We start from the raw sequence: 8,249 nt of genomic DNA, 5'->3' as shown, positions 1-8,249 counted from the left end.
ATTTTCAAAACCCACCATCTTCAACTATTTCTTCACTTTCTATCTCAATAATCACTACATTATAGTGCGATTTTCATCACCAATCAATGATTCAGAACCCGATCAACGTGTTCTTCAGTTTTTTTTGTGAAGAAAACCCAGTTTAAATTCATAAAAAAATCTCGTTTTTTCCGGTGATTTTGGAGATAATCACTCGATTCGTTCGATTCGAGCGTTGATAAGTGTTTCTATCATTCAAATTTTGTCAATTGATGAAGAAATCGGCTTCGATCCATGTAAGAAATTCTTTAATTTCATTTTCATGATCTGGGTTTTCGATTTAGTCATTGCGTTTTACGATCTTTGCGGGGGTCCGGGGGCGGCAGCCCCCGGTAGCGGGGTCCCCGGTAGCATTGATTTTAGGTGTTTTCAGTCCATTGCGTTTTAGAATGAGTCATTTTTAAGTGTTTTCTGGTCATTGCGTTTTACATATAAGACATTTCTTTGTGTTTTTGGTGCATTGCGTTTTAGGTAAAACACTTTTTTATGTGTTTTCAGTCCATTGCGTTTTAGGAAATGGACATTTTAAGTGTATTCTGGCCATTGCGTTTTACAAATAAGTCATTTCTTTGTGTTTTTGGTGCATTGCGATTTAGGTAAAACACTTTTTGATGTGTTTTCTGGCCGTTGCGTTTTACAAATAAGACATTTCTGTGTGTTTTCTGGCCATTGCATTTTACAAATAAGTCATTTCTTTGTGTTTTTGGTGCATTGCGTTTTAGGTAAAACACTTTTTATGTGTTTTCTGGCCATTGCGTTTTACAAATAAAACATTTCTGTGTGTTTTCTGGCCATTGCGTTTTACAAATAAGTCATTTCTTTGTGTTTTTGGTGCATTGCGTTTTAGAAAAATGTCATTTTTTAGGTTTTTTTTTTCATTGCGTTTTACGTAACTGGTGGTTTTCTATTGCGTTTTACGCAACTGGGTTTTAAATTTTTTTTTTTTTAAATATAGCAATAGTATACTCGTTTTAAAGATAAAAAAACGCTCGTTTTTTTGGTGCAATTTTTATAAAAAAATAATGTCGTATGAAAGAGTTATTAACGTTTAAAAAATGGGGGAGAATTGGAGGAGAGAGAAACTATTGGCTTGGATTGACTAGAATGCCCTTGAACAAACTCACGCGCCTCTTTTCTTCCTTTCAATTTCCCTGATTTAATCTTAGCCCTTGATTAACTTAATGGATGGTCAAGATCACTTCCTATCCTTCCTAGCCAAATAAACTTCCTATTGTATCTCCACCCTAATCCAAGAATCCGCACATACTTATTTTATAGCTTAAACTTTAAATTGAAAGTTCTATTTGTTATAAAACAAAGTCAATACACTAATGAGCACATTATCACAAAATATAAATTTTGCACAAGTAAAAAATGTACACGGTTTTAATGTTTTCATGTGTTTATCTTAATTGATTGTATTCAATATCAAACCTTGAAAGGTAATACATTTAAAGAATGTGACTATAAATACCAGTCATACCCATAGGGATTAGATATACTTTTATAGGGTGGAGATACAATAGGAAGTTTATTTGGCTAGGAAGGATAGGAAGTGATCTTGACCATTCATTAAGTTAATCAAGGGCTAAGATTAAATCAGGGAAATTGAAAAGAATAAAAGAGGCGCGTGAGTTTGTTCAAGGGCATTCTAGTCAATCCAAGCCAATAGTTTCTCTCTCCTCCAATTCCCCCCCATTTTTTAAACGTTAATAACTCTTTCATACGACATTATTTTTTTATAAAAATTGCACCAAAAAAACGAGCGTTTTTTTTTCTTTAAAACGAGTATACTATTGCTATATTTTAAAAAAAAAAAATTAAAACCCAGTTGCGTAAAACGCAATAGAAAAACCACCAGTTACGTAAAACGCAATGAAAAAAAAACCTAAAAAATGACATTTTTCTAAAACGCAATGCACCAAAAACACAAAGAAATGACTTATTTGTAAAACGCAATGGCCAGAAAACACACAGAAATGTCTTATTTGTAAAACGCAATGGCCAGAAAACACATAAAAATGTGTTCTACCTAAAACGCAATGCACCAAAAACACAAAGAAATGACTTATTTGTAAAACGCAATGGCCAGAAAACACACAGAAATGTCTTATTTGTAAAACGCAATGGCCAGAAAACACATAAAAATGTGTTCTACCTAAAACGCAATGCACCAAAAACACAAAGAAATGACTTATTTGTAAAACGCAATGGCCAGAAAACACACAGAAATGTCTTATTTGTAAAACGCAATGGCCAGAAAACACATAAAAATGTGTTTTACCTAAAACGCAATGCACCAAAAACACAAAGAAATGTCTTATATGTAAAACGCAATGGCCAGAAAACACTTAAAAATTACTCATTCTAAAACGCAATGGACTGAAAACACCTAAAAAATGTGTCACTGTGAACTGTCTGAATTGTCTACGAATTACTGTCTTCGAAATGAGCCAATTTATGGAAAATTAATTTTTCTGATGCGTTTTTAGTACAGCAATTTAATCGAAAAAAAAAATTTTCCGAGCTACCCCAGCCAGGGGCTCTGCCCCTTGGACCCCGCCAGGGGCTGCCGCCCCTGGGACCCCGCTACCGGGGGCTGCCGCCCCCGGACCCCCGCAAAGATTGTAAAACGCAATGACTAAATCAAAAACCCAGATCATGAAAATGAAATTAAAGAATTTCTTACATGGATCGAAGCCGATTTCTTCATCAAATGACAAATTTTGAATGATAGAAACACTTATCAACGCTCGAATCGAACGAATCGAGTGATTATCTCCAAAATCACCGGAAAAAACGAGATTTTTTTATGAAATTAAACTGGGTTTTCTTCAAAAAAAGCTAAAGAACACGTTGATCGGGTTCTGAATCATTGATTGGTGATGAAAATCGCACTATAATGTAGTGATTATTGAGATAGAAAGTGAAGAAATAGTTGAAGATGGTGGGTTTTGAAAATGGTGGGTTTTTGAATTTACTGGGTTTTGAAAAAGGAAGAAGAAGGAGTTGGATTGACTAAAATACCCTTTCTCTTTATTTTAAAATTTGCCACATGTCATAATCCTATGGCTTCCTATCCTTCCTAGCGAAAATTAACTTCCTATTTGATCTTTTCCCTACTTTTATAATACATTTAGAGTCTTTGTGACAATGTATAAAATTATTATTCTAATATTATATGTTCTTCATTTGGCCTTGCCAAAATATTCTAATTCTTTTTTGTGTGTCAATATAATATAAAAACAAATAATTGAAAAACTGTTTCACGATCTGTTCTATCCAATATGTGTTCATTATATTCAGAGTCACCAGTCTTTAATTCATTAGGGTGTAAAAAGTGGTTAAACACTTCAGAGTGACAAACTAAAAAATCAACCAATCAGAATGCGCCACGTCAACCAGTAAAAAGTGTTTAAACTTTACTGAAAAATGTTGACAATATTTAGACACTTGATGAAGTGGTAACTGGTAAACATTTAAGAAAAAAAAAAATGTATGATTGGTTGAGAAATGACATGGACCCCACCCCACACTACCCCCTCTCTCTCATACCCTCCCTCTCTCTCTCCTCCGATCATCTCCCCGCATTGGCATGGCTTCACCGCGTGACCTTTGAAACCGAATCAGCAAAGGGTCGGCGGCGGTGTTTGCCGCGCGGCAAAGTGCCTTGCCGCACCCACACCGGATACCCTTAGTTCAAGAAGAATAAACAATACAATTACTAAGGCTTATAAGTATGTGTGTTAAAGATGTCATAGACGAATTATGCGGGTTGGCCCATTTAGACATGTATTAGTTTTTAGTTCTGCAACTAATGGGTTGATAATCCTAAAACTGATTACCCTCATCCACTTAGCATCGTACCTAGTAATGTTATCCATAAATTACCAGGTCTTCTTCAATTGGTTATATATGTTTCACAATATTAATATCTTAATTGCAAATAGGTTTTTTTATATTAAACGAAAAAAATTGTTTTTAAGTACTTTAACTGTAGGCATTGTTAAAATGCAAGGCGTTGCCACACCAAAGGAATAAGCCTCGACTCTTTTTTTTAATACATCATTTGATCGCAACTAATCTGCATAAATGCCACACCAGGATTTGTTTGTTCTAAGCCAAGCACACTGCGCTTAGTCAAGGGTTCAACATCATTTAGGCAAGTTATATCATCATTTGATGCTGTAATTTATTGCAGCTTAAAAATTACCAAGCAAGGGCTGCTTTATTCATATAATCTCAAATTTCAGACAGCAGTTGCATGCATTAGTAGACGAATCATAAGTTAAACCTTACAGAAATCTTGCCTCCCTGACTTAACAATTTAAACTCTACAAGCAGAATGTTTCAAACCAGATTGTCCCTCAGTTGTATTACGAGGATACAATTCACTTGTGCAAACTGACACTATCAAATTCGAAGCCCTATGAATGAAACAATAGAAAACTTCAAGATTCTACAAGTAAATTAGATGCACATATATTTTCTAGACGTCAAAATCTGAGCACGAGCATTATCACACACACGTAAAGTTTTGCAAATAGATAAACCATCTAAAATGACCATCGCGTAAAAGGTAGGTAGTGTGCTCTCCACGACCAAAAGATTAAGGCAAATTGGAAAATAATAATATCATCTTTCTGAAATTGGCCGATAATAATCATAAGTATTTGCCAAAGATTGAAGAGTCTAAATCCTATAAGATGCATTCTGTCGTGTGTATTTACTACTAAAATACCTAAGAATTCTTTTCCAAAACAATATCTGAAAGGACCATTTAAAAACATACAGAAATTAAATAAATAAATAAATAACAAATTATACAAAAGTAGAGGCTCAGATCTGTAAACAATCAAAACAAAGAGGATAAATCCGCCATGGCTGCAACTCTTTCGGTTGAATCAATGGTAGATTTCTACCACGAAACAGCCGGAGAATCGCCCCGCCAAGTTACGGAGCATCTCAAACTTTGCTGATTTACTCATACAACAAGAAATTCATCATCACCGCCCCCAAATTATTACTATTACTATTATTATTCCAATAATTGCTATGCAGGACAAAGATACAGAAACTACAGATATCCTGGCTAAACCACAGGGACTAAAACAGCATTTAACTCATATCCATATATATATGTATGTATATACACACAGACAAGAAGGGTTGTCTGTTTGGGGACAAAACGAAAGTCATCGACGGCGTAGGCGGCGACCACCCTTCAGGAACCTTACCACCGCCGCCTCGTTTCTATGTTGTATGAGTTTTTTGTTTGCCCCAACCCTAATTCTGAACGAAAGCTCTGTTTTGTAAGTGAGCTTGTTTCTTTTTGGGTAATTTACTGTTTTGACCTTTTCACAAGGGGCATGGTTTTATGTAGGCAAGGGTGGTGTCGTCCATTTGGTATTTTTATTAATCCATATTTGCTGAGGATCTTAACAATGTCAAAACTAAATATTAATAAATAAATTGATAAAAAAATGATATGGATTCAATAAGCTATAGAAATAAATTCCAAAGAATATCAAAATATTTAAGACCTAACTATTGGGTTAACCGATTAACATGTCGGGTTAACTAGAACTAATCCGCTTAACTAAACATGTTTTTATGTTTAAATAGAACTAACGTGGATCAATTTAGTCGAAACAAAAATCCATGAACCCGTGTTATGTCAAAAACCCAAAACCCTATCCATGGATGTACTTAACTTTGAAAAAAAAATTAGTGTTGCAAAACAATCTTAAACATCAATATTAGTTGTTTTCCCGTTCCACTATAATGTTATATAGGGTTGTGTTGAGCCTGTATTAGGTACCAGTCAAGGGTAAGGTATTTGGTCTTGGTAAACATATTAAAATGGTCCTAAATATTGAAATTTTACAAATACCATCTACCTACCTATTTAGGATATTTTTCCACTATTCCCCTTGGTTACTATGTGAATATGCAGTACATAACGACATCTTGAACCATATTCGGGCATAACTCTTCACATCATGACTATGAGACTATCCATCATCACTTTTACCTCAACTTCATGTATGGTAATCAGGCTATTCTCATTCCACACTTGGTCAAAGTTACTCGTTAGAATGATTTTCTATCAACTCTCTAGTCTCAATTGTGCCACTTTTATCATTGTTATCTAAAGTCAATATATGCATTCATAACATATATAACATATATATTTCCTTGAAATCTAGAATAATTCACACTTTGTTTTAGTCAGAATGACTTGACTTGTTTTCATGCTTAGACTGGAGGGTATGGGGGCCGGCCTTGGCCCGACGAGGCCCGGCCCCGCACCCCCACACCGCCCCTTTATGTTTGTCCCGGCTTCACCGTCGCCCAGAAGACGTGTACGACGGGCCACTTTTCAAAAATATAGCTGTTTGAAAGGGCTAGTTTCTTAAATAAAAAAACCACCTTTTCTATAAAACACTCTCATTTTATACCATTCTTTCACCATTTTCTTTCCACTTTCAACCCAAAACACTCTCATTTTTATACCATTCTTTTATAAAAAAAATATCTTTTCACCCACAATGCAATCTAATTCTTGGTGGTTATCGTCTTCGGAGGAGGAAAAGGAGATGTTTTACGCAAACGCTATGCTAAGGGCGGCGCATATTATTATGGAGGAGGAAGAGGAAGACGTCTCGTCTGAAAGCTTTACCAGGCGACAACGGATTAACAGAGACCGCCAAGGTTTATCATTAATAAATTTTATTATCTTTATTCCTTATTTTCTCATATTTTTATTTATGTTATGCAATGGATTTTATTATCTTCTTTTATGTCTTATTTTTATTTAAATTTTGAATTGTTTTTATAACGTTAAACAAATAAAAAAGTTAAACAATAAAAGTTAAAGAAATAAAAAAATTAAACAATAAAAGTTAAACAAATAAAAAAATTAAACAACAAAAATTAAATCATGTGGGTAGACCCATCCTCCACCCCCTTCAAAATGCTAGGAGGGCCATCCCCCATGGAGGATGGTGATGTGGCGTCCTACATGGTGGCCCATCCTCATGGGAATGACCTTCCCCATACTCTCCATTCTTAGCACTACCCATTTCTCACTTCAAGTATGGTACGTTAATCGTTTTCTCTTTAAGGCTTAGTCGTCGTTACTTAACACTTTGTATCTCTGTCATTGATTTTCTTCTTTACCATTTCTCATTTCACTAAATTACCCAAGTAATTTATTTTACTGCACAATTTAAATATTTTGAAATTTGAAATATACATTAATCTTCTCAAGCCAAGTTTTAACCTAAGCCGTTTAACTAAACATGTAAGTTATGGTCCAAATTAGGCGAGAAGGAACAAGACTAATAACAACTTAACCCACTAACTACACTAACCCATTACTACCGACTCAAATAACTCACAATATGCAAAACATGGAACAAAGGAATTAGTAAGCCGTTTAACTAAACATGCAAGTTATGGTCCAAATTAGGCGAGAAGGAACACGACTAACAACAACTTAACCCACCAACTACACTAACCCATTACTACCGACTCAAATAACTCGCAATATGCAAAACATGGAACAAAGGAATTAGAGCATTCTCATCTAGTCCATCATATGTAGTGTGTGGGGTTTTTAAAATGTAAAGAGTATAAAAAGTGGTTGTGAGTGAAGGAGAGAGAAAATATTACTGTTCATCTGTATATTTGGGGGACACTGTTCACCCACTATAATTTTTTAATATATATTGAAAGTGGTTGTGAGTGAAAGAGAGAGAAAAATGTAATATATATTGAAAAGGAGAGAGAAAAAATATTTGTTTTTAGTGGAAATAAATTGATATAGGAGTTGTTTTTTTAGTGAAATGTATGTATATTTTTAGTGGATTGGATGTGAATGCTCTTAGATGTGAACATGTGCATGGCTTTTGTCATGGAAAACCGCACACATCAGTATGTTCTTGATAAACAGGAACATAATCAAACCTGTTCAAACCCAAAAAATTTGTGTCATTTCGCTCTAGTGTTATGTTTTATAGAAGGAAGGCATTGGATTGTAAGGTGTCATTGTTCATGATTCTAGTGTTCATATTACACATTACAAAACACGACTATTTACAATACGACTCATCTTTCTCGTTGCTAGACCACTCCCAGATATTCATCATCAGACTCTTTTGTATTGCTGAAGAGGACAATCACTAATAGTCGCTAATATCAACAAG

This window comes from Helianthus annuus, chromosome 5 (genome assembly GCF_002127325.2).
Source record: "Helianthus annuus cultivar XRQ/B chromosome 5, HanXRQr2.0-SUNRISE, whole genome shotgun sequence".
Taxonomy (NCBI): Eukaryota; Viridiplantae; Streptophyta; class Magnoliopsida; order Asterales; family Asteraceae; genus Helianthus; species Helianthus annuus.
Note: the sequence above shows the minus strand (reverse complement) of the source record.